The sequence below is a fragment of the Podarcis gaigeae genome (genome assembly GCF_964106915.1).
Source record: "Podarcis gaigeae genome assembly, chromosome: 1".
NCBI classification, from domain to species: Eukaryota; Metazoa; Chordata; class Lepidosauria; order Squamata; family Lacertidae; genus Podarcis; species Podarcis gaigeae.
In genome coordinates this window covers 104678491-104705049 of record NC_139678.1, presented here as the reverse complement: position 1 = coordinate 104705049, position 26559 = coordinate 104678491, and the positions used below count along the sequence as shown (strand labels likewise).

General features: G+C 41.1%; 1 protein-coding gene and 1 long non-coding RNA gene across 3 annotated transcripts in view; one reads left to right on the top strand and one right to left on the bottom strand.

The window, feature by feature from the left end:
* Positions 1-26559, bottom strand: part of KCNJ3 (potassium inwardly rectifying channel subfamily J member 3) — a 108752-nt gene that overhangs the window by 9840 nt on the left and 72353 nt on the right. The window lies entirely within an intron of this gene.
* Positions 11749-17847, top strand: LOC310833879. Its single transcript, XR_014558979.1, has 3 exons — positions 11749-11875; positions 16971-17015; positions 17147-17847. It is a non-coding gene; the product is annotated as an uncharacterized lncRNA (long non-coding RNA).

Genomic DNA, 26559 nt, shown 5'->3' with positions numbered 1-26559 from the left:
TAAAGTGACTTACAACCAAACCCGGATACATTAAAATCAAGGGAAGGAAACTATCCCAGTATATTAAAAACAACCTGGCCCACTTCAAAAAGGCCATAAAGCCCAAGGCCTGGTTATAGAGGAAAGTTTTTGCCTGGCACCTAAAGGTGATGGTGCTAGGTGAGACTCTATGGTGAGAACATTCCACAAATGGGGAACCACAACAGAAAGGTCTGTTCTTGTGGGTGTATTTAGTGAGTGGCTGTCATGTCCAACTCACATCTCGATTGTGTTACTGCAATGCACTCTGTGTGGGGCTGCCTTTGAGAAGTGCTTAGAAACTTCAGATGGTGCAGAATACTGTGGCAAGATGGGAGGTGGTTATCAGGAGGAGCTGCAGGGTTATCGTTTTTGGTAGTAATCACACATGACCTTTAACATCTAGCATCAATCCAATTTTGCCTTAACTGCTGGTCACTTGCACCTCTGCTACCTAGCACTGTCTGAATGTTTTCTGTTCATACAAGTGATGTCATTCTCTGTCAGCTTGATTTGGGTTGCACAGATACACTTCTCAAAGCCAAAACGATTTCACTAGTGTGCCAGATGTCACCTTTTCTCATTTGGAATTATACTTTTTATTGGACTTTTTCTTTGACAAAATGTTCAGTTTAAAAGCTAATAATAACTATTATGGTGATTATAATGACATAATGCTACTCAACATTTATAAGGGCCTGTTGTACAGAATAACAATATATTCTCTCTAATTTACCATGCCATTGTCTTAAGTACTGGCTTTCTTTACTGTATTAGGGAACTAAACCAGATGATTAATGTTCATCTCCTTTTTGTATGTTCTTTTATTTTCTGTAGATTCTTTTTAACAAGGAAGAAAAGAATTGGTTCATTACGAAGTTATGGTGACAGACACTTTTTCTTGCTTTCATTAAGTTAATGGCCCTATTAAGATTTAACAGAGTCTATATACTAATAATGTCTATCCCCGAACACATTCTAATTGCACTTAGGAAGACAAGTTTTGTTGCAAGCTATATGTTTACATTAACAATCATCCGATGCACCGCATTATGAAAGTTATCTTAATTTTATGTGCTACTTCCCATGTTGACATATGCGCTAGCAATTCAGACTGAGTTTTAATAGCATATGAGAAGACAACTGCACAAACCATTTTCTGTATAGCGATATCTATGTTTAAATAGGTGTTAGGTTGTTGGTTGAGGAAAAACAAAAAAGAGGCAGGGAGAGAAATGGAATTGGCTTATAGTAAATATTCTTAAAGGGAGATTAGGGTTGGAGGGATGCACACTATAAGGTTAAAAAAAACCCACCTCTCTCTTTTCCCTGCAATATATAGGGATGTTTCCGACTGATTGACAAGCCGAAGAGCAGGGGTCCTTTACCATTAAAAAACCCCACCTTAATAGGGTTGTTTCAGAAGAAGTAAAAGGGAAAGCAACAGCTACAGTATTCCTTTTCCTATTTTCCATACTTCTTCTACTCTTTATATCAGGGATAACCAACATGGGGCCCTTCTGATGTGGATGGGAACTATAACTGAAGAGCAGCTGAAGAGCACCATGTTGGCTATCCCTGCTGCCTTTTTCAGACTTGCTGGAGGCATAAACAGGAACATGCCTGTTAAGAGTCTGGAGAAACACAGTAAAATTTTATTTTAGTTTTTTAAAAAATGTATTTATATCTATGTTACTCTTCCATATGAAACCAAAGTTGGAATATTTTGTTAAGGACCCTCTTTGTAGCCTGTGAGCTTCATGGCTCAGCCAGGATTTGAACAGGAGTCTCCCAGATCATAGTCCAACACTCTAACCACTACACCACACTGATCACAACTGAAATGAAAATATGACCTGGAATACTGACAAAATACTTTGTTACATTCATAAATAGTAGGATGGCATTTTAGCTTTTACTTTTTGTTTCTAGATTACCATTTTTTACATGAGGACCCTAGCAGTTATTCTTTTTCTGTCTCTTATTGTTAACAAGCATTTTTCCTACTGAAAAGGCATAGCTGCCAACATTTCCCTTTTTTTAAGGGAAATTCCCTTATTCTGAATAGGATTCCTTGCAAGAAAAGGGAAAAGTTGACAGCTATGAAAAGGTCATCCAAATTGCCAACATATAAATGATTAAATACAAATTATTGCATTCAATGAGGTAGAACTTTTGGCTTCAGAACAGAAGATCTATGACTATGCACAAGGCTAAAACACAAATGTAATTGCTTTAGCCTCAGCTAAGATAGGAGACTATTTAAGCTTTCATCTTAGCTAATGAAGAAGTGCGGCATTTTAATCCCAGGAGCATGAGAATGCCTCAGAAAGGCTGAGTTGCACAACTATTTCAAGCCAGCTTTTATGTCACATTACCTAATTAGTGTATGCTGGTTTGCTACCCCAAGTACTCCCCACATTACAAATACCTACACTTTTTGAACATGCTGGGTTTCTCTGAGTCTGCAGGAACAGTTTAGATTCTGCCATTCTGCTTTTGACTAACACTGAGTGGACTAGAATGAAATTCATAATGTTTATTGTCCACAGGCTTATTTCTCAATTCTAGTAAAATGAAGCATGAACATGATTCCTTTTCACATGGAAACACATGACATGATCCCTGTGTATTGTCAGAAATGAGCTGCCATTTGGTGTTACGTTATGCTTCCATGGCAGCCATTCTGTGAAATGCCATCTCCCACAGCAACATTTTGTGACATGTTATGTCCCCATGGCAGCCATTTTGAGAGTGGCACTTGCAGCACTTTCGCAAAAATTCCAAATGTGGCCAGTGGCAGTAAAATGCTGGCGACTGCCGTATCAGATCGTTGTTACTGTTGTGTTATTACTTTAAGCTAAAGGAATTGATGCTTTCCCATTCATACCAACCCCTGAATAGGAAGAGAAATGAGTCCCATCTTTGCAGCATGCATTGGTGGTTTGAGCTACTAAGGTCAGCAGTATATAATTAGGGCAGTTTGAAAATGTGGTGTTTGGCTCTGACTCATAATGGATTCATTCAGCCAACCCGTTGTCTCCTGCTCCCAACCAAGTTTGCTCATGGTGGTGAAGGGGAAATGGCAGTGGAGATGGCTGGGCAGTCCTTACAGACTGCATCCTGAATGCATGATTCAAGTGTCCTTCGCTGCTACAAAAGAAGGGAGTTGCAGTTTTCAATGCCCCCCTGCTTCAATTTATTGAACTGTAAAAAAAAGAGCAAATTTCAAGGAGAACTGAGCAGTTTACCCATCACTAGCTGGGGCCAACTTTCAAATTCCAGACAGTATTGTTTGAAAATCATGAAAAACCCTTTCAGAAAATGTTATTTTAAGGAACGTTTACAGAGCACACATGCAACAACTTCCCTTGTAGTAAAACTGGTGCATAGCCCAAAAGGACAGGCAGATGCCACAGTTCCCTTATACCACATGCTGTTTCTCTTATGTCAGCACTTGTCATCCTGTGCAAAATGACATCTATATATCACTTTGTACATTGGGATGCCAAAGTATATTACGTTCTGTTTCCAGTTATGTCTGAGCATGTTCAATATGACCACTGAATGTTGGCTGACTGGTAGAAGGCTGGATTGGAAAGCAAGGGAGAATGTGCTTTTTATTCATCTTGCTTTTTATAGCCCTGTTTTAACATAGAATTATTATTTATTTTACTGACAATCTTAATGTATATTTTATACACTTCGTAAACTGTTTCGAAGTGTTATACACAGTTAAATGGGTTACAAATTTTGTTAAATAAAAAAAAAAATTGTAGGAAGATTCTGTGGCTGACAGGCTGGAATCCTGAACTGAAACATTCCACTTTGTCATGCTTTTCTGCAGGTCCCACTTGTAAACCATTATAAGGAAATAAAATCTTGAAAATCTCAAGGTACCAATATGACACTGGAAGGAAATTCCTGGCACTGAGTTTACAATATTTTCTGACTGATGTTATATTTAGAAGCAAAGATTATGGTCATTGTTGGATACTGACTTTTATGCTACAGCTCTAAAATGTATTTCAGTTGCTCCCATAGTGTCTCGAGTATTTTGAACATATATAATTGACATAGTATGTCAAACACGGAATCCATTTACACAGTTCTATGAGAAAACAGCAAGTGTGTGTGTGTGTGTATGTATGTATGTATGTATAAATAAATAAAATAATTTTATTATTTATACCTCGCCCATCTGGCCAGGTTTCCCCAGCCACTCTAGGAGGCTCCCAACAGAGGACTAAAAACAGAATTAAAACTTCAAGCATTAAAAGCATCCCTAAACAGTTAAGAGGAGCAATGGAAATGTATTTTCTTACTAATAAGAAGGGGGAGAAATATATATGAATACAGTGGTACCTCGGATTAAGAACTTAATTTGTTCTGGAGGTTCGTTTTTAACCTGAAACTGTTCTTAACCTGATGCACCATTTTAGCTATTGGGGCCTCCTGCTGCCGCCACGCTGCCACCACACGATTCCTGTTCTCATCCTGAAGCAAAGTTCTTAACCCAAGGTACTATTTCTGGGTTAGCGGAGTCTGTAACCTGAAGCATCTGTAACCCGAGGTACCACTGTATTTCTTTTTCATAACTGAATATTGAAATGCATACAGGGTGTTATCCAAACTATGTCAGACTCAGAGCAGATCTATTGAGCAAGATTCTATAAGTCCATTGTTTTCAATGGGTGTGTTCCGAGTATCTAACACTGGATATCACCCATGGTTAAACCAGAATTCTCAGTCTGTGTAGGCTTATGCAAAACCTTAAAAAAAACGAATCTTATGATTTTCAAGGCTCCAGTGTATCCTTTCGGGATTAAAAACAAAAACATGAATGTTGGCATGGTGGTGGTCGCTAATATAAAGTAGATAAGTAATAAGATGAACTCCTTTTGGAATTTACAAACCCTTTCTGCGATATGATAATGAAAAGTTGACAAAGAGAGAGAATGCTTAATAATCAGGAATTAGGCTTTCTCTGCTTCTGCACTTTCGAGAATGATTTAGTATTTGCTATGAAGCAAATACCTTTTCTTTTTAACTCAAAAGAAACAGGAGCACAAAAGCAGGAGAAAATATTTCCGTTTCTCAACTTATTACACATCCTGTAGACAAATGGACAGTGACAATATCTTGGGTTTTTCATTGGGCAAAAGCACTGGGTTGGGTGCCCTAGGAGAGATATAGCTGTAATGAATATCTGCTTCATTTATTGTGGTATTAATTCTTTATTCCTGTTAGATATAGTAAAAAGCATCTTGGCTCCATTCTGGACAGCTAATGCTCCTGTTGGCTTTACTTATCTGTCTGTAAGCAGTGTTGCAAGAGCTGTGAAAATGCAGATTTCCACAGGCTGTCTAAACTAGCTATGGCTTCTTACAGAGAATTCTCTTTTCACCTTTAAGTACCCTTTAGTACTGAGCCATTGCACCACTTGCTGATAAGCACTTCCTTTTGAGGGTGTTAATCATTTTTATTTTCAGATATAGCCAGATATACCAAAAGCATCCGGAAGCTCAGGGCAGTGTGGATAAAAATATGACTTCCTTCCCATGAGGGCAGCCATTTTCCCCCTCGTGCTATCTCTGGAACTAATGTTACATTATTTCGGTCCCCAGCATCTAAATAAATATCTAAATATCTAAAATATTAAATTACTTGTTCAGGCCACCTCCCACAGCTATCATTACTGAGTATGTGGATTGACAACAAGAAAGCTGCCATGGAAACTTTTAGACACAAATGCTGGTTGTGGATAGGATTTTCATCTTCTCCCTCCCCCACTGTGATCCCAGCCAAATGAATGAATGCGATGATGTCATGGTGCTATTTCACTGTGGACAAGTGAAGTGAATTAAGAGTGAGGGCAGTTCTTCCTACATCGATTATATGGATGAGCTCAGCCAATCCAATTGCTTTCATTATGCACGGGTGAACGCTTTTGCTCACTTTCCAATGCAATTCCTGAAAAGCTGCCTGTGGGAGGGTGCTGTTTTTTGATGCTGCTGAATACGTTTTGTGAAAAATGGCCCCTTTGAGCTCAGCCCTACTTCTAACTGCCTTGTAATTATTATTTTTTTGTACACCGAGATTGGAAAGTTACAGTTCTTGAGTTGCGACAACAGTGTTATGCTACGCTGGTGCTCAGCAAAATATTACTTCAGCGAGTTGTAGTTGAGACCTCTCACAATATAGGAGATGAAAATGTCTCCTGTCATGATCTCATACTTAGGATGCTCACCGAATTGTATTAACACTGAATGCAATTCAAATATTAAATTAACTGCTGCCTTTAGGGAACAACTGCTTGCCATTTTCAGACAGTAATGCTATCTTTACTTGGAAGACAGGTGCTTTCAGCACTCTGCCATTATCTGTGCATCTATAGTTTATTACACAACCGCAGATGGAAGTTAAATGTTAAAAAACCATTTCTCAGTAACTTGATGCGTTTCTTCATTCCTATAAACAAATCATTTTGCTCCAGTTTTGGTTTGCTCTATAAGACGCAGAAAATATAGAGGAACCTACAGGAGCAGCTTCCGTTTGGAGGAAAGAACACTTGAAGACTTGCAAAGTCTTTGTAATCATCAGAGCCACAGCAATCATAAGGACACACAAAGGTAATAAGCCTGGGAGGCCAACTCCAGAACAGCCTCTCTCACGGAGAAAGTGAGAAGGCGGGAAGAGGTGGGAGGGGGTCGCACTCAGAACACTGATTGCTTTCAGTACATTCTGCATCCAACAAGCAAACCCCCTTCTTTTGCTTGCACCCCTCTGCTGCTCTCCTTGCCACTGGTCTATCACTCCCCCTTGCTGCAAAACCTTGCTGCAAGAGTAAGGTAAGGTAAAGGTGAAGGGACCCCTGACCATTAGGTCCAGTCATGACCGTTTCAGGGCTTGTGGCGCTCATCTTGCTTTACTGTTCGAGGGAGCCGGCGTACAGCTTCCAGGTCATGTGGCCAGCATGACTAAGCCGCTTCTGGCGAACCAAAGTAGCGCATGGAAACGCCATTTACTTTCCCGCCAGAGCGATACCTATTTATCTACTTGCACTTTGAGGTGCTTTCAAACTGCTAGGTTGGCAGGAGCAGGGACTGAGCAACGGAAGCCCTCCCCTCGTGAGGATTCGAACCGCCGACCTTCTGATCAGCAAGTCCAAGCTCTGTGGTTTAACCCACAGCGCCACCCGCATCCCTGCCGCAAGAGTAGTGCTTGTTAAAAAGAGCTTTTTTGTCCACTGCACCATTGCGTGTGTGTCTCACCCTCTCTCTTTTCCCCATTAGCTAGCATGGTGGGATTATAATTCATACATTTGGCGCAGAGCATCCTGCATAATCCTATATGCATTTACTCAGGAGTAAAACCCCACAAAGCTAAAAGGGGCTTACTGCTTCCAGGTATGGATCATTGCTTCTTATCACCTGAAGCCAAGGCACCAGAATTGGAGCAAAGAGAGGAGGTAATAAGGGACAGAGATCCCTGATGACCCCAGAATGTGATGATTTAGCTGCCTGAATGTGTGAACTTTCCCTAAATATTATGGCAACAAGCACAGAAAATGTCAAGCATATTTTGCTTCCTTTCTTTTTTACGGAAATAGTGCATCACACTGAGAGGAAACCCAAAAGGCTTTGTTCTACTATTTTTATATTTAAATGTTTAGGGCATGGCAGCACACATCATTGTTGTTATGTGGCAAAGTGTGGGATGCATGCTAAAAATTGAATGTTCTTCTGTTTGCTTGGCTCTTTGCAGTACAAACACTTGAAAGCACCTGAATTTTATTATTTATTTATTTTATAGATTATTTATATGCCGCCCATTGTACACCACATGGTGGTTTACAACAAAAACAAGATAGAAACAATATATAAATACACAAAGCAATGGATCAGAACAATTCATAAGTAGCAATTTATAGGAAAAGCGGCTAAATCAATTTATCTATTCAAGTCTCTCCTGCTCCCAGCAGGTATATCTTAAACAAGTCACTTGAAATTATGAAAAGATGGGGTCAAATTCACCTCAGTAGGGGAGGAGTTCTGTATGCAAGGAGCCACCAAAAGAAGTCCCTTCCCTGGGCCCCCACACCACATACTTCATTCTGAGTAGGGGCCAACAAGAATTTAGCAAATGGCTTCAGATGGCAGAGGTGAGCTTTTAAAAAGTCTGAATGGAAGTGAAAGGGATGGAGTGTACCAGATGAGTTCTCCCTCAATGGTGTCTCAGATTTTGGGTTGTTTCCTTTGTCACATAGAACGCAATGGAAGCCACAGAGAATCAAGCTACTATGTCCTATAAAAAAAGGTAAAGGACCCCTGGATGGTTAAGTCCAGTCAAAGGTGATTATGGGGTGCAGTGCTCATCTCGCTTTCAGATCGAGGGAGCCAGTGTTTGTTCACAGACAGCTTTCCGGGTTGTGACCAGCATGACTAAACTGCTTCTGGCACAAGGGAACACCATGACAGAAAACAGAGCACACGGAAATGCCGTTTACCTTCTCACCGTAGTGGTACCTATTTACCTATTTGCACTGGTGTGCTTTCGAACGGCTTGGTCGGCAGGAGCTGGGACAGAGAAACGGGAGCTCACCCCGTCACACGGATTACCTCCCCCTGTTCATGTGACTGTTGCCATTTTGGCTACATAAGTGACAAGACTTAAAAAGCTGAATTAGAATATTTAGATTACCTCGTTCCTCCAAGAAGCTCATCCTATACCCCCCCCTCCAGTTTATCTGCCCAACAAACCTAAAGACTAAAACTGAAAGATAGTGACTGGACCCAGATCACCTGGGTGGGGATTTGAACTTGGGCTGCCACTGTTCTAGTCTGACACGCATGACACAAAACCACACAGGTAGCTGAGCTGAAGCTCTCTGAATTGCAAACTTGCTTGCAAAAGTTGCTTGCAAAAATATGGTCTCTATTTCTGTTCAGTCCAGTCCTAATTTGAATTCCTACAGAGGAGCCTATATAGCAGTATCTCCAACCTTACTGGAATATATACTAATAATAAACAAATGTAATAAATTTAATATATCCCCAACACAAAAACAGACAAAAGATCGGGATTCCTTTGCTTTTCTTAAATATATCTAGATGTAAAAAAATGCATGCATCCACAATAGCAACATTTAAAATCTAACCATGCAGAGTTCTCATTCCTTACTTGGCTGTTTTTGAATGCTGCAGAGAAAACTGGAGCTTTTGTTTTGTTCCTCAATTTAGATGCTTTGTTTCTGCACCATTACTATAAATACTTTTACTGCACGTTTAGATTGTGTTGTTCTCCCTGGAACAATTTCATTTTGTGAAAATATAGTCCCTCCTTTTTGGGGGGGGTGTATTTTCTTCAGTCATTAACTTTGACTCATTATCATAATCTGGGATAGTATAGTTAGTAAGACTTAATATTATTATTGTATGCAAAAATGGAGATCTGTGAAATGTCACATAAATGGTAAGCAGGATCTTTACATTTATGCTCACTCAACGAAGGGGGGGGGTATATTGAATGAATTACAATTGTTTGGTGTTTGGTGTTTTTGAAATATCTGCTTTTAAATGAATGAATGAATGAATGAATGAATGAGGTAAGTGGGGGCGAAGCAGAGATCCCAAGCAATGCAGAGTCATACTGGTGGTTAACTGGGAAGAAACTTCAGTAACGGTCCATCATTATCCCTCTATCTATGCCAGCAACGCCTACAAGGGTAGTCTGTTTCTAGCCCTGAAGGCACAGTATTAAAATACAGTATGTATTCTGAACACAGAAAGTGGAAATTATTATATATGCTGTAGTATGACAATGATGGGACGCGGGTGGCGCTATGGTCTAAACCACAGAGCCTAGGGCTTGCCAATCAGAAGATCGGTGGTTCGAATCCCCACGACGGGGTGAGTTCCCGTTGCTCAGTCCCTGCTCCTGCCAACCTAGCAGTTCGAAAGCACGTCAAAGTGCAAGTAGATAAATAGGTACCGCTCCAGTGGGAGGGTAAACGGCATTTCTGTGCACTGCTCCGGTTCTCCAGATGCGGCTTAGTCATGCTGGCCACATGAGCCGGAAGCTGTACGCCGGCTCCCTCAGCCAGTAAAGGGAGATGAGCACCGCAACCCCAGAGTCGTCTGTGACTGGACCTAACAGTCAGGGGTCCCTTTACCCTTTATGACAATGATCTTTGCCTTGTTCATATATGTGAATGTGCATAATAAAGGCTATTTTCACTGAAACAAAGCATACAGCACCATACTAGTGATATAAGCAAATATAGGATGTTGCTCTGGTGCTGCCGTAGATGCAGAGACTGGAGTCATGATCCCCATAATGTTGGGTATGTACCGCGTGGCAGCAGAATGTCAAGTAATGATGTGAACAGGAATAATAATAATAATATTATAATTTATTATTTATACCCTGCCCATCTGGCTGAGTTTCCCCAGCCACTCTGGGTGGCTCCCAATCAAGTGTTAAAAACAATACAGCATTAAATATTAAAAATTTCCCTAAACAGGGGTGCCTTCAGATGCCTTTTAAAGATAGGATAGCTGCTTATTTCCTTCACATCTGAAGGGAGGGTGTTCCACAGGGCGGGTGCCACTACCGAGAAGGCCCTCTGTCTGGTTCCCTGTAACCTCACTTCTCGCAATGAGGGAACCGCCAGAAGGCCCTTGGCGCTGGATCTCAGTATCAGGGCTAAACGGTGGGGTTGGAGACACCCCTTCAGGTCTGGAGAATGGCTGGAGAAAGGGCTTGACTCCCACAGGAAGCTCATATTGACAGTGTCTGTGGACAACTGTTTGTCCAGCTAATTCAATTTTGTCAATGCTGACTGACAATCCTAGATTACAATAATGGGTCAAAGTTAATGACTAAAGAAAAAGTACACCAAAAAAAGAGGAGAGGCTATAATGAATTTGATCAATATATAGGCTGCCACCACTGTATTTTCACAAAATGAAATGGTTCCAGAGAACAGAATCTGTCGGCCACCATTGTGCCATGCTATCCAACAGCACAGGTCAATATGCTTTATATATATCACATCCAGATTTGCCAAAGAAATTATTCTGACTCTTCTAAGAAGCTACCTTGTGAGTATATTGAGTATGAGATTTGACCAGAGAAGTAAGGAAGAGCTGCTCATATATTCACTGTAGCTACTTTCTTCCAAGCAGCACCAATAGATATATCACTGCAGTGTAAGGATGCACTTTCAAGCACATTTGCCTATAAAATATATTTGAAATCAGTTGGCGTTGCTTTCATGTACTTGTACTCAGCTTTGAAACTGAAGTTATTTAGAATTTATAATAAGAAGGGCTGGAGTTAATGTCAAAACAAAATCCATCACGTTTACAAATTTGCAGAGTAAAAACCTGAATTGCAACTAGAGCCAGGAACTTGTATTTGAAGCTGACTGATGTGGCTGTCAATTTTTATTATTGGCATTGTATGCGCTTGTGTGTTGATATAGGTAAGCGAGGAGAATGCTAAGAATAGCACAGAACACGGGCAGCCTCATGAACTGTATAAAATAAGCCACAGTATAAACATGGTGAAATGAATTTAGTTTTTTCATCAGAATGAACACACAACAAGTCTCGATCTTCCAGTGCCAGAAAAATCTTGACTGGTTGCACTAGGTGTCAATCCTACAATTCATGAAATAAAGGCTCAAACAAAGGAATGTGACACACTTAAGAAAACCCAAGATTCCATTTTGTGTAGCTTTGAATAGAACAACTGAGCAGAACATTCTACTAAGCAGCTTTGTTACCTAGTAACAGATATTGTAAAAACACACACACCCATATACTACAACCAGGGAGTAAGGAATTTTAAGGTATAACATGATCTGGAGAACTGTGTGTTTATTATAATAGAAATAACTGAAATAAATAGGAGTAGGAGAACAATTAAAATGTCAGCTGAGGAAAAATACAAGCCTCCTGCTTTCCCAAGAACGCATGAGTGGATAAATGATAGTCACTGGAAACGGGTATTTAGAACGTGTGCAGTGGCAAGTTAATATTAAAATGCAAGAGAAGAACTGCAGATGTCCAGCAACCCACAGCTTCTTTCTAAAGGTATAATGCAAAGCCAATTATTTTACTATTATCATCCCTTGAAATGACCATAAATCCAACACCTGCAGAAATCCACAAAGCGAGCTCCTACTCTCTCTCTCTCTCTCTCTCTCTCTCTCTCTCTCTCTCACACACACACACAGAGAGAGAGAGAGAGAGAGAGAGAGCGCACATATGTACAATGTGCAAGTGTGCACCCTTCCTTCCAGTCTGCGATGGTCATTTTGGTGGCTAACAGAGGGTCATATACGAAGCAATGGTGGAGTGATTTAATGCAGAGAGTGTATCTATGTCGAAAGTGAATTTGACTTACTTGGATACAACCTAGAGTTTATTTTGTTAAGATCTGCACATGATACAGCTTGCTTTTACAGCATAAGCTTACTACTCAAATGGGGACAAGTTAAGATGCTGCAATATATATGGAATGTATTATCAAATGAAGTGCACATTGGTCACAATAGAAATAGGACCTCATAAGAATAGCACAATCCTTTTGCCTCTGTCATCCAAAACCTTTATGATGCAACCAACTTCTGCCTTTTAAATACGTTAGTCCCACATTTCCCCCTAGCTAAGAGATTTTGGTTTTTAGCAGTTGTTCTGTTAAAAAAAGAGGGGGGGGGAATTAAAATAAATCCTATTCTATTTCCAGTCTTTGTCAGAACTGTGAAAGCTTTAGGCTTTGGGTTCTTGTAAGAAAGGATTTCTCTGTAGATTCCACTGAATCACAGCCTCAGCAGTATTTTTCTTTTCTTTTTTTAACCTAGCATGCTATTTCTGAAAACGAGTGTGCATCTTCAAATAATTTTTTCCCCTGAAATGGAAAGATGCTATTCAAGGGAAATGTCTTCTTTTTAAAAAATGAAATGAAAAGTTTTATTTTTAAAAATGAAATAAAATAGTGTTTTGAAATGAGGGGCAGTCTGATGAATTGTACAAAAAGTTTGAAGTCAGTACTGAACTGCGCCTCAATTTGACTGCCAGTTTTATTTGTCATAAAAATGAAGGTTAAGCCCACCATTAATAGTTCAACATCAGCTTATTTCCACCAGAGTTCAGTCGCTTCTATCAGACAATGCTAAAAGCAGGAACAAAAGTTTTCAGAGGCAGATTTTGCCTAGTGGATACCATACTACAGAAGGGGTGGGAAGAGGGACTCTCAGATCTAAAAGCTAGGGTTCTAATATGATAGGCTTGCCTCCAATCGCATCAGGTTTCTGTTGGGCAGTGATAGGAAGGCAAATGGGCATTTAGATGCTTCTCAGAAGGTGCTCTCCATGTGATTTCACTCATGCACATGGAGGGAACGTAACCCCCACATAAGTGGGGTGATGCCTGTATACATGGTTGAAGGCTGGCTGGTTGAAATCCCACAAGTTAAATACAAAGCCCACACTAGGAAATGTCCTTGCTCAGAGGCAGAGAGCTTAAAAGCTACTTTTCACAGTGGATTTCCCTAGAAGGGCAAAGAAGAACACAAGGGCATAATGCCCATTTCCCCCCCCCCCCCAGCTCTCTAGCTCTCCTACTCTATCGCCACACAACTCTCTCTAGGTGAAGATCCCAGCTCTGGGGCCACCTGGAGGACTCATGGGAAAGGGGCTACTGCTGCTGCGCTACTCCACGTATCAGCTGTTAGGCGGGGAGGCGGAACAGCTTAAACAAAGCCCTGATGCTCCTCCACCCTCACTGACATCCTCTTTGGGTTCTGGGGAGGGTCTCCTTGTGAGCCACAATGACTCTCCAGCTTTCCTCCTCCATTTCCTGATATGATTCTTTCTATTTATTTATTTATTTATTCCCCAGTGCCGCCTGTATATGTGATCACATTTAAGTGTGGGGGAGTGCGTGTAGTTGAAATCATGCAAGTTAAATGTACATAGGATATGATCATACTGTACTTGAAGAGAATGCTTGTGGGAGATAAACAAACAAACCCTGATAAGATTTTGAGCTGAATATTTGCGCAGCCCTCATAAGCCTGTTATTGCTTTGGTCAGCTGTGTTACTTAGGGCTGAATTAAAAATCTGGCAACTACCATTTCTGAGTAAATCAGATTGGAGATTGCAAAGGAAAGGTAGCATATGAGGGAAAGGTAAAAGGTAAAGGTACCCCTGCCCGTACGGGCCAGTCTTGACAGACTCTGGGGTTGTGCGCCCATCTCACTTAAGAGGCCAGGGGCCAGCGCTGTCCGGAGACACTTCCGGGTCACGTGGCCAGCGTGACATCGCTGCTCTGGCGAGCCAGAGCCACACACGGAAACGCCGTTTACCTTCCCGCTGGTAAGCGGTCCCTATTTATCTACTTGCACCCGGAGGTGCATATGAGGGAAGAGGGCACCAAAGCCCTTGCTCACTGAATATTTTTGTTGTTTAGTCATTTAGTCGTGTCCAACTCTTCATGACCCCATGGACCAGACCACGCCAGGCACTTCTGTCTTCCAGTGCCTCTCTGAATATAAAAGGCTGCAAATCCCATGGACAATTCAAAATAACATTTGCTCAGAAGCCTTATATGTTGTGTGCTTGCACAACTACGTATTTGATCCGCTCCAAATTCACAGCAAATGTATAAACAGACAATTTCAAACTTAGCTCTCCCTCATGCAAAGAAGTTTACAAAGCATTAAAAAACAAATAGCGTTTGTGGCTATCGTTGCATTAAGCATACTTTTCAGATCAAGGTCTATGGCAGATTCGGAATACTTTGCTGATTTAGCTTGGAATAGTGTCCAGTCACTTTCTACTACACAAAAGCCAAATTTGCACTAACTTTTGGTGCAAAACAACTGGATTTTACAACTTGAAGAGTTTTTGGTTTCACAAAAAAATACTGTTTCAGTCCACACAATACTTAGTGGAACATTATGTCCAGGCATAGTGGAAACTAGCAATCACTCTGTCAGAAGGGAGAAATTAGAAGTTAAAAATACTGTGCACTGAAAACAGAACATTTTAATTCTAGTGATAACAATCCTCATCAACACCAACAAATAAAGTTCTTGGCAGTTTTGAAGTACAGTGGTGCCCCGCAAGACGAATGCCTCGCTAAACGAAAAACCCGCAAGACGAAAGGGTTTTCCGATTTTTAGCGGCTTCGCAAGACGAATTTCCCTATGGGCTTGCTTCGCAAGACGAAAGCCCATAGGGAAATCTCTGGGGACAGCGGGGAAGCGCAGCGCGCCTTCTCCTCTGTTCTCAGACCTGTCCTAAGGCTTGCGGTGGGAGGTCCGGGAACAGAGGACAAGGCGCGAAGGGCTTCTCCTCTGTTCCCGGGGCTTGCAGTGGGAGGAGGGTTTTTCCTCCCCACCGCCAACATTCAGAACAGCATTCTGAATGTTGGCGGTGGGGAGGAAAGCCCTCCTCCCACCGCAAGCCTTCAGGACAGGTCCGGGAACAGAGGGGAAGGTGCGCAGCGCTTCTCCTCTGTTCCCGGACCTGTCTTGAAGACTTGCGGTGGGAGGAAGGTTTTCCTCCCCACCGCCAACATTCAGAAGGCTGTTCTGAAGGCTGGCGGTGGGAAGAAAAGCCCTTCTCCCCTGCCAGCCTTCAGAAGAGTTCCCGCCTAGGCTGCGGATAGCAGCCTGCTGCCCCGCGCGAGGGGCGCTCTGCTTAAGAGCGCCCCTCACGCGGGGCAGCAGGCTGCTATCCGCAGCTTGGAGAGCCCTGCGGGGAAGTCCTGCAGGGCTCCCCAAGCTGCGAATGTCTGCCCCGCGCGAGGGGCAACAGGCTGCTATCCGCAGCTTGGAGAGCCCTCTGGACCTCTTCTGAAGGCGGGCAGGGGGGGGGGGAGTCTTTGCTCCCCCCCGCCTGCCTTCAAAAGCCGTCCGGGAGCATTTTAAAATCGCCCCGGGACAGCAGAGGAATTCTCCGCTGTCCCGGGGCAATTTAAAAGCCCCCGGGAAGGCAGGCAGGGGGGACAAAGACTTTTGCCCCCCGCCAGCCTTTAGAAGAGGTCCTGGACCTCTTCTGAAGGCCGGTGGGGGGCAAAAGTCTTTGCTCCCCCCTGCCTGCCTTCCCGGGAGAGCGGAGAAACGCAGCGCTGCGTTTCTCCGCTCTCCCGGGAAGGCAGGCAGGGGGGACGAAGCCTTCGCTGCCGCCTGCCAGCATTTTAAGATCGCCCCGGGACAGCGGAGAAGTCTCCGCTGTCCCGGGAAGGCAGGCGGGGGGGGGGAGCAAAGACTTTCGCCCCCCGCCGGCCTTCAGAAGAGGTCGGGGGGCAGACTGTCCCCGGACCTGGTCTGAAGGCGGTTTCCATAGGAACGCATTGATTGATTTTCAATGCATTCCTATGGGAAACCGTGCTTCGCAAGACGAAAAACTTGCAAGACAAAAAGACTTGCGGAACGAATTAATTTCGTCTTGCGAGGCACCACTGTAATCCAGTGAGTCTCTTTTAGAAGTAAACCTGTGTTGCATGGAAATGTAACTTTTCCACTGATACTTTGACTGTGTCCTGTCAAAGTTACATGGATAACCCTCTACATAAATATATTTTTGTATTTTTGCAAAACAGTCCCCTCCGAATGTTTGGACATCTGAGAAGTTTGTATCTGCATTTTGGCAACATTAAAATGAACAAAAATAGTTGTCTTAAGAGTAAAATGGAACCTGTTTTTTCTGTGTTACCAGGAGAACTTGTATTACTGAGCATTCTTCCTACACCCAGATTTCAGTATCAGGCTTCCATGTGTGTTCACTTACATACTTGATAAGCAGAGACCAATGATAGTTACTGTAGTTACCATCTTTAAGAAAATGTACTTTAGAGTTTGCCTGGCAATAGCAGAGACTGCAAAACCTTCCACTGCCTGAGAAGATTATGACATTACTGTTTACCTTCCCCAGCTACTGATTTGCAGCCTGATAAAATCCTGCCAGACCCTTCATAAGGTGAGCAATCTGCCACGGCTGAATACCTGATCAATCTTCCCACGGTTTCAGTTTTAAGAAGTAGCTTTAAACTACTTCTTAATGAAAACTATAATAGCTAGAACAATGACTCTTTTTGTCTTCTTCTATAGATATTAACTTGGCAACTATTGACAGCGCACTGGATCCTGACATTTAGAAGAAATCCCCTCTCTCCAAGCACGTCAACCATTTGCTCATGATTCACATTAGTCTTAATATGAGGCTACAAATGTGCTTTTGAGGTGACTGAAAAAGCTATGCATCAGATAGATCTAATACTTTTCTGTTAAGCACATTTGTGTTCTGCAAACCTGCAGGAATCAATGTGGTGCATGCCAGGTATTGTGACCTAGAACTTCCATCATTCCTGGCAACTGGCCACACCTCTGAGGCTGACTGGAGTCCACAATACCTGGGGGGGGGGGGAGGACATCACATTGACTATCCCTGTTGTAAAATGTCATGGGTAGAATGATGCTGTAATTGTTCCACATAGTCACTGGTGCTTGTACTTTACTAGCCTAGAGAATATAAACAGAAATACAACTAAGAGGTATCCTGGATACATAAAGAAGATATAAAAGGGCCCCAAACTGCTATTTTTTAAACAATTGCTAATTGGGCAGAAACTTAGAGTTTGCCTCCATGAATATGTCTTCTTGCGTGAATTGTTCGAAAGAATACAAGTATGTCTTAATATATTACTGATATTTAATAAAGCATACCACCTTAAATATGAGAATCTTCTTCTTTACATACAGCAGGTTCTTATTACTGTAATTACTGTTGTGACTGACATAATATTTGAATATGATTTGCCTTCAAGTGAGTCAAGTTTACAAGGAAATAAGTTGAATTCACATAATGGAGTAAATAATTAGATGAATAATTTGATGAATCAGTAACACTATGACAGAACTAATAGGAAATGAAACCTGCAATTATGAGTATTGCTTTTTGAACCAAGCCCTGCTTATTATTCAAAGGATAAAAATACTTTTTTTGTATTTTCTGTGGTAGAACTTGAATGTGGATATATGTTGAATGAAGAATCGAATAAAACCAGTTGGTTATAAACAAAATTCACCTACCTACCCACATATTTTAATTTGGAGAAAGGGAAAATGTTCCTGCCCTGCAAGGGGTTGGACTAGATAATTCTCAAGGTTCCTTCCAACTCTGATTCTATACCTGATAGTATGTTGACAAATTTCTTTCTTCAGTTGCTTACCCTATAGATACTTCTTCATGGGATTATATGGATGACTGAACATTCTCCTTTGGTAATTCACTGAACTTAACATTCAACCACGATTGAAGGCCATTTATGCATGCAAGCATACACTAAGAGTGAACTTACTTGGCTATTATTGCAGAGATCATAGCACTAAAAGTTAAAAGATAAGTATGCTCACAATGACCCCAATTTTAATGTCAACTTTCTTCATTCTTCCAATGGATTTTTCCATTTATTGATTTTTTTAAAGTTATATTGGTTGAAGTGCTGGCTCAATGCGCCTAAATCTTCACTAGCTCCTAATCATTTATTAATAAATTATAACTACTACTGCTTCTGAGAAGTCTGCAAAAAAGCCCATTTGCACAGTAACTTTTCCCTCATGCAATGGGACTTTCCTCTCCTCTCCTCCTCTATGCAGTCCCTTCCACAGCCCCAAAACTACTCTACATAGGGGTCATGGGGGCTTCAGTCCTCACAATAAAATATTTGAGGAGGCTGGGCTTCCACAAAGTGGATTGGAATTCCCATTCAAATGGTGTGTGTGCACTGCATCATGTGGGGTGAGGCTTACCCGGGCCTCCACAATATTTCATTCAACTTGGCACCCCTGCTGCTCTAGATTGTTGGGGGTCCTTTCAGAGTAGATTGGGGGCATGAAAGGCTGCAAGAGGGAGCAGAGGAAGAAGTCCCACTGTCTAGGTTGGTGTGACACTGGATATTATTCTTAGTCTGCATTGCAAGCTGTGATTTTGAAGGCAGAATGATGTGCCTGTCAATATCTTTTTGATTTTTTTTCCTTCTGAAAAATTAGAATACTGAAAACTGGTGTGCAAAGTCAACATTCACCTCAAATAATTCCCAGTGTGAGATCTGTTTTGTGATTGAACTAGCAATTAAAATGCAGCTGGAATGCAAAAAAAGAGCATCTGAGCATATGGTAAATGCATTTAGTTGTAAATGAAGCACACAACAGAAATCACTGGCTCAAAATGTATTTGTTTCGATTATGTTCCTGCCTTATACTGGGGCTTCATTGATTAAAGATTACCATATGTCTTTACAAGAGTTGGTCCTCCTAGGAGGAAATCATGCAAGGTTTCTGATATTGTTTTTTCCCCAAGATGTCCAGAATCATTAATAGCCAAGTAAGCATTTGAACCTCAGTCTCCAACCCAAATGCAATAGTCTCTTCCCTCTGTAAACTACACTGGCTGAAATTCATAAATAAGCAGTATTTTTGTGTACACTGAGAACTCTTGTAGGTGTAACTGGACACAATTAATGTCATGTTTCCACCAAGATACTGGTGGCCTTTGCAGCCTTGAATTTCTTTACCTTCAGTTTCCCTCTTCTTCAAGTCTCCTAAAAAATGTACTTTTTTTTTTAAAAAAAAGCCCACCTAAGATCTCATTTGTTCCTGGTGGACTTCTTCGAGGTGGCACCCAGATTGTGAAATTCAGCCCAGGAAACCTTGTTTTACAGCATTAGCTAAGAATTGTGCTTTTTAAGCCTGTCTTATACAGTGGTACCTCTAGTTATGAGCTTAATTTGTTCCGGAGGTCCATTCTTAACCTGAAATCGTTCTTAACTAGAGGCATGCTATCACTAATGGGGCCTCTCACGATTTCCGTTCTCATCCTGGGGCAAAGTTCTCAACACGAGGTAACTCTTCCAGGTTAGTGGAGTTTGTAACCTGAAGCATTTGTAACCTGAGGCATTTGTAACTTGAGATACCACTGGTATAGACAAATTTATTGTTTTGTGTATTGCTTTTCATACTGATCCTTGCACTTTGATTTTTATTTTGTTTTATTGTTAAATTATTTTAGTTGCTTTGAAGGCCTCCGTTAAATAGGGCAAAAATGTGGTGCATATACATAATAAAGCTCTTTCCTATTTATTATAAATTGTTGTGTGAATATGCAATATAAGGACACATTTTAAGCATAATATTAACCTTACTGAGAAGCCTTGGGATAAACCGAACTGAAATGTAAAAGCAAAATGACAAAGGATTTAAGGGTACCCTTCAGTATTAATTAAGCAAACATCAATAGCTTTAATGTTTGTAAGAGCCATAAAACAAGGCAGAGAAACCTTTCGGGATGTAATTAGTACAATTTTTGCTACCTTTAGTGGACTATAACCATACAAAGCAGAGCAATATTTACCATTACTCTTATGTTGTCAGTTTGAAACAACAAGAAGATGAATCAGAATTAAGTGTTCAACAGTGCCCTAAGAAAATTTTTCCAAAGTCATTATGGGGTTATTGCTTATTACTGTACACTGCAGTGGGCTTTAAGGGAAGGCAGCAGGAGAATGCAAGGAAATAAAGTGAATGGAAAGGTGCCATTTTCAAGAAAAGCTAGGAATTCACACACACACACACACACACACACACACAGACAGACAGCTTTTTTCTAAAAAAATGTTTAGGGGTACTCTCATTTTGATTCAAGAAAATCACCATTTTATAGTTCAAATCAGAGGAAATACAGTAAATGAACAAAAGTACAAAGATTCACAAAATATTTAGGGGTATGTGTACCCCTGCGTACCCTCAGAAAAAGTGCTGTATGTATAGATATAGATATAGATAGATAGATACAGATATATACACATATGCACACATACATATATGCACACACATGTGCAAGGTATTTATTAAGATGGATAGATACAAAGAGGATTAAGCTCTTGCATCTTTAAGAGCTGCACAGGTGTAGCTTACATGGGTACCCTAGTACTCATCAGCCTTCTACTTTTACAGTGGTACCTCGGTTTATGAACTTAATCCGTTCCGGAAGTCTGTTCTTAAACCGAAACCGTTCTTAAACCGAGGCGTGCTTTCCCTAATGAGGCCTCCCGCCACCGGTACCCTTCCACCATTCGGCTTCTGTTCGTAGACCAATGTAAGTTCACAAACTGGGACACTACTTCCGGTTTTGAGAAGTTCGTAAACTGAATCGTTTGTAAACAGGGCTGTTCTTAAACAGAGGTACCATTGTATATTAACAGACAATGAAGGGTGCAGAAGGTCTTTATGATAGAATGGAGAGGTGACACCAAGAAATTCCAGTGGCCAGCGAAGTATCTACCTATGTACCGTTTCACTTCTATGGTATGAATTCTATAGTGTTAATGAGACTATGAGCTTTTCCAACAAACTTTTACTTTGTGAAATGTAAAATTTTATGGAAAACATCATCAGTAGGTTCACGTAGGTGTAATGTTCCCAACGTGCTAACCATGATTAGACTGGCAATATGACATGAATTTGCATGCTCCCTAACTTCTCAGACAAGTTAAATCTTCATGGCCCAAGCTATGCTCAGTGCTAAGTAAGAATGCTCTGTAACTAGATTTTGAAGCCAGTGTTTAAATGGATAACCAAACATTAGTTATGAGGAAAGCCAGGGTTTTCTTTAGTCAGTGATGAGGCGGGCATAACTATCACCATGATTAAATCAAGAGACAGAAAAGGAAACTCAAGCAGGAGACAAGAAGAAAAATGAAAGGAGTATATATATATATATATATATTTGCTTTCGTAGATTTTCACGGGTACAGGAATGCAGGTTTTGGTGTCCTCGGGTGTCTTCCCGTGTAAAAGTTGGGGTGTCTAGGCGACGTTTCGACGAGGTCTCACTCGTCATCTTCAGGCTGGTGCTTTCGGCTTCTTGTTACTGGAACAGAGCGGGATCTCAATGTTTGAGTTCCTATAAATACTGTAGAGGGGGTGTGGTGTCTAGCCTCCAATGTTCTGGGCAGAGAGGAAGTTCCCAGGCTAGTGTGCCTTTTCTTCTTTTGTTCCTTAATTACTTGAGAGATACCTTGAGTGATTTCTTGAGTGATATCCTGAGTACCACTTAGGTGGGTCATTAGGTGTGGATTAGTTGCTAAAGTCTTTGTGTCTTGACCTCTTGAACTTTGTGAAGAGTTTTCCTGAGAAGATGGCTGTATTGCACTTAGTTGTGCTTTGGCTTGGCTTCGTGTATAGGGGCGAGCTGTGGTTTTGTGGCTTGTGTCAGCCAGATCTGTGTAGGGATTGCAGGGGGGTGCAGCATCCGGAGGTGCCACCATGGATTGGCTACTGGATGGTGTCAGTAATTCATCTGTGGAGAGGGTCTGGGTTTGGGTCTGGTGGTACTGAGTGGTACTCAGGATATCACTCAAGAAATCACTCAAGGTATCTCTCAAGTAATTAAGGAACAAAAGAAGAAAAGGCACACTAGCCTGGGAACTTCCTCTCTGCCCAGAACATTGGAGGCTAGACACCACACCCCCTCTACAGTATTTATAGGAACTCAAACATTGAGATCCCGCTCTGTTCCAGTAACAAGAAGCCGAAAGCACCAGCCTGAAGATGACGAGTGAGACCTCGTCGAAACGTCGCCTAGACACCCCAACTTTTACACGGGAAGACACCCGAGGACACCAAAACCTGCATATATATATATATATATATGCTTTATATATATATATTCCTTTAGTTATTTTGTAAACCAAGCATCTGCTTAATATTAAAGAGCATACTGTCATACACACCTAATCATATGATACAGATAAAACAAAGGAACACTTTAGTTCCCTAGTCCCCTAAGGACATAATTTATTTCAATGGTTTAATTCAAACAAAAGCCTACTGTTTTCTTTAAAAATAAGCAATGGTATCACATGCATTCTGAACACTGAATTCCTACATTGAAAATACTCCTTGTATTTTCACAGGCTGCATTATTTTCACAAGGAGATGTAGATGTTGCACATATTTAACATGCATGCCAACATTTGCAGACTTCTTGTTATAAGTTTCAATGTTATAAGGCACCAATCTTAATTGAGTTTTGGGGTCAGTTGAATACCTTTTTTGTCAAGTATGTGTGTATTCTGTTGTGTTTTACTGTACAGATATTTTCACATTAATGTGTTTTAATATATACTGTTTAACACATCTACCTTTAAATATATTTTGTTTTAATTTACAGTCGTACCTTGGTTTTTGAACAGCTTAGTTCTTGAACGGTTGGACTCCCAAACGTCGCAACCCCAGAAGTGACTGTTCTGGTTTGCGAACTATTTTTGGAAGCCGAACATCTGACGGGGCTTCTGATTGGCTGCAGGAGCTTCTTGCAGCCAATCAGAAGCCGCACTTTGATTTTCAAATGTTTTGGATATCGAAAGGACTTCTGGAACAGATCCCGTTCGACTTCCAAGGTACGACTGTATATTGTAAACAACCTTGGAATTTGCTAATGAAAGGGGTATATCTAAAAATAAATACTCTTAATTGAGTCTCCCATTCCAAATGACTTAAGCATTTCTCTCTTAAATGCACATACACAAAATGAAAACCATCCTGGCGATGGTTTGAATCATGGGTAGGCAAACTAAGGCCCAGGGGCCGGATGCAGCCCAATCACCTTCTAAATCCGGCCCATGGATGGTCCAGGAATCAGCATGTTTTTACATGAGTAGAATGTGTCCTTTTATTTAAAATGCATCTCTGGGTTATTTGAGGGGCCTGCCTGGTGTTTTTACATGAGCAGAATGTGTGCTTTTATTTAAAATGCATCTCTGGGTTATTTGTGGGGCATAGGAATTTGTTCATTTTCCCCAAAAAATATAGCCTGGCCCCCCACAAGGTGTGAGGGACAGTGGACCAGCCCCTGGTGAAAAAGTTTGCTGACCCCTGGTTTGAATGGCTCTTAGCTCTTTAATGATACCTTATTTCCTCAGCTGAATTAACACATTTAGATAAGAATGTATCATAACTTCCTACTGCTGTGGTAGGAGTAACAGGTCCAGATGGCATTTAGCTAAGAGTTCGCCTCTGCTAACAAAAATATACAACTTCTTCCTAAGATCAGCCTTGGTACCTGAGAACTGGAAAGTGGCCAAGACAGCACCAATTTTTACAAAGGGATTCTGGGGGGATCCTGGAAACTACAGCCTTGTTGGCTTAATGCTTGTTCTGGGAAAGCTGGTGGAATGCATTGACAAATTAGCAAACATATAGAGGAACAAGTCTTGCTGAGGCTGACCCAACATGGCTTTTTTAAGAATAAGTCCTATCTCACTATCTTATTCTTTGAGAGTGTCAACAAGCATATAGATAGCAGTGATTCAGTTGACACTGTGTACAGTGGTACCTCGGGTTACATATGCTTCAGGTTACAGACTCCGCTAACCCAGAAATAGTGCTTCAGGTTAAGAACTTTGCTTCAGGATGAGAACAGAAATCGTGCTCTGGCGGCGTGGCGGCAGCAGGAGGCCCCATTAGCTAAAGTGGTGCTTCAGGTTAAGGACAGTTTCAGGTTAAATACGGACCTCCGGAACAAATTAAGTACTTAACCCGAGGTACCACTGTACTTTCAAAAAGCTTGGGGTTGATAATCCATTAAGATCTGGAGGTGACAACGTTTGCTACCCCTGATATAGGTGATGTAACATGACACAACTTATGAAGTCAGAAATGAATCACACAATGCAACAATTTTTAAACAAGTATGTGCAAGAAGTCAGAATATTTACAGTAAAAGTGCAAATTAAGGCACTATGATCTCTCAGACTCTTGAACCACTGACAATTAACAATAATTTCTTACTTTACCAAAAAAACAAAACACCTTGAGACTGGCAACATGATAAATTAAAAATATCAAATGAAATCCCAAGTGAACTTAAAAACTCTCTCTGACAGCTGGAAACACCACTTGATATGGCACACAATAAATTCTTATCTGTTCCATGTTGAATTAATTCATTAACATGCTACAACTGCAAAGCCTCCACAGAGATTTTATGTAACAGTCACATTGCCAGTACTGTGCATGTTTTTCAAAGAAGAAAACAGTAATGTGGGTGTTAATATGGCTGGGTTTTAAATAGCTATTAGTTAAGTAACCATAGCATCAAAATAACCTGGATGAAGAGAAATTTCGCAATCTACTATGCCAAATTGGCTTTTATCACCCCCCAAAGGAAGCACATTAATCAGTCTTCAGTGACTACCAGTACTCAAGGTCATGCAATGAAACCGAGTGTTGGAAGACAGACAAAAGGAAGTACTTCTGCATACACCACACAGTTCAGCCGCTGAATTTGGTCACCGGTTTGGTTGACTTTAAAAGATGGTTAGACAGGTTCAGGGAGGATAATGCCATCAATGGCTCTTTGCCATAATGGCTATGTTGTACCTCCACTCTCAGATGCATTAGGCCTATGGATGCCAGTAACATGGCCCTGTTTTTCTTCCATTTGGAGCCCTCTTCACATGTATGACACACGTATAACCACTAGGGTTAGGAGCACAGGAAGCTGTGTAATCCTGGACCATTTGCCCATCTAGTTCAGCACTGTCTAGATGACTGATGGTGGCTTTTCAGGGTTTCAGGTAGGGGGCACACCTGGCCCTACCTGAAGATGCCATGGATTGAACCTGGGAGCTTCTATATGTGAGTAGATGCTCTTTCACTAAACTATGGCCCTCTGCAAATGATACCCATAAGGGTTGTCCTGTATTTTTAGTATTTCATCATAAGACAATTGCTGTAGTACAATTTTTTAAAAAAAAAATCATGGGCCAAACTTTGACAGTGAGACTAAGTGTACAATCCTAAGCCCAGCTACTGAGATGTATTTCCCATTGAACTCAATAGGACTTCTGAGTGTACCCGCTTTGTTTTTTGCTACACATCAGCTTACTGTTGGGCACTCCTAATTTTGACTTGTTACACTCAGGGGCACCACTGAACTTGGAGCTAAATATCAGGTTTCCCTCTGTCCCAGTTGTATCCCAGACTGTTCCCTGTTTACTTTGCCTCATATCATCAAATAGTAGTGATTTAAAAACAAGTCTGTTTTTATCTTCTCATCTGCATAGCCCTCCTAGATTCTGGCACAGAGATATACACAAATAGATATATTTAATAAGGGCTTGGACATTTCCATTCAACATTATATTTAATTTTTCCCACGTTTGCTAAGTGAAAAGTAATTCACCTACTGATCAGAATTTTAGCCACCATTTTGTAATTGTTTTGTAATATTGGCAACATCATAATGACCAAGTGTTACTGTTACAACAAAGAGAACAGGGTGATTGTTTGGGCCTATATTTTCCCCCCAACCCAAGTATTTTAGAGATGCCCATCAAAAAGCCTTTGCAATTCCTTTTATCACATTTACACTACAATCCTATACATGTCCACTCAAAGAAAATAAAACAAAAAACACAGATTTAATCTAAAGTAAGCAGACAGACAACTGCAGCTGTAAC